Consider the following 1146-nt stretch of genomic DNA (forward strand, 5'->3'; position numbering starts at 1 on the left):
TCCTTTGTGAGATGAGGCCCTCTACAATTCTCGTATCCAACTCGAATAACATGGATTGTTTGATCCATTTTTGTCATCCTTCTATCTAGATTATCAAGTTTAGCTATCACTGCTTCCATGCCATCATTTGCTGAGTTCACTACCCTCCGACTTACTTCATTTCTTGGATTGTGGTATTCTCTAGAATGCTTAGAGAATTCTTCAATTAACTCCTTGATTATCGGGGGTGTCTTCTTCGTGAGCAGGCCTTTTGAATCGAGCAATTGCCTTGTGGTGACATTGACTCCATCGTAGAAGATGGAGACCTCTTGTTGGCTATTGAGGTCATGGTGTGGGCAATTTCTAAGAAGACCTTTGTATCTTTCCCAAGCTTCATAAAGTGACTCCCCGAGTTGTTGCTCGAAGTTGGCGATAGCTTTCTTCAACTTAGCTATTTTGGAAGGCGGGCAAAAGTGGTCTATGAACTCTTCTTTCATCTTGGCCCAAGTGGTGACCGATTCGGGAGGAAGTGACTTGAGCCAATCTTTTGCAGCACCCTTGAATGTGACTGGAAGCATGTGAAGTAGCTGGGTCTCGCATGGCACATTTGGTGCATTGAAGTAATCAACCACATCATTTACTTCATCCAAGTGCTTGTAGGCGTCCTCGTGGTCTTTTCCATAAAAAGGAATCTCCTTGAGTTGAGCGAGAATATGACCCTTTAGGTCGAAAGTAGCGGTAGCGGGAATTGCGGGCTGCACAAGTCCTGGGCCAGTGTCATCGCGCATCCTCTTCTTCCATTCCCGCATGGGTACTTCATCGATATTAGCCATAGTGATAGCTAAATTGTCTTCAAAATCGGATTCGTGCGCATATGAGGGTTCTTCTTCTTCCTCGGTCTCGTACTCGGTGTCTTCTTTAATTGGGTCTTCGATTGTCAAAGAGGCACTGGATGCTCCTGATTTGCTGCTCCTCTTCTTGCTGAAAACGGACTTGAGGTTCTTTAGTGGCGAATTCTTTGAAGAAGCGGATTCTCCAACGACTTTTCCTTTGCTCCTCTGTAATGCGGATTCTGGGTCTTTGAGAGGAGGGACCAGAGGTGTATCAGATCCTCGGGTCATGAAACAACTGTAAGCCAAACAAGAAATGCGTAAAAAGAACAAAAAA

At 44.9% G+C, this 1146-nt stretch overlaps 1 non-coding gene across 1 annotated transcript; it reads left to right on the forward strand.

Moving 5' to 3' along the window:
* Positions 1-321: 321 nt before the first annotated feature.
* LOC111908516 (small nucleolar RNA R71) lies at positions 322-428 on the forward strand. The gene has a single exon (XR_002855891.1). It is a non-coding gene; the product is annotated as a small nucleolar RNA R71 (small nucleolar RNA).
* Positions 429-1146: the final 718 nt, after the last annotated feature.

This window comes from Lactuca sativa, chromosome 3 (genome assembly GCF_002870075.4).
Source record: "Lactuca sativa cultivar Salinas chromosome 3, Lsat_Salinas_v11, whole genome shotgun sequence".
NCBI lineage: Eukaryota > Viridiplantae > Streptophyta > Magnoliopsida > Asterales > Asteraceae > Lactuca > Lactuca sativa.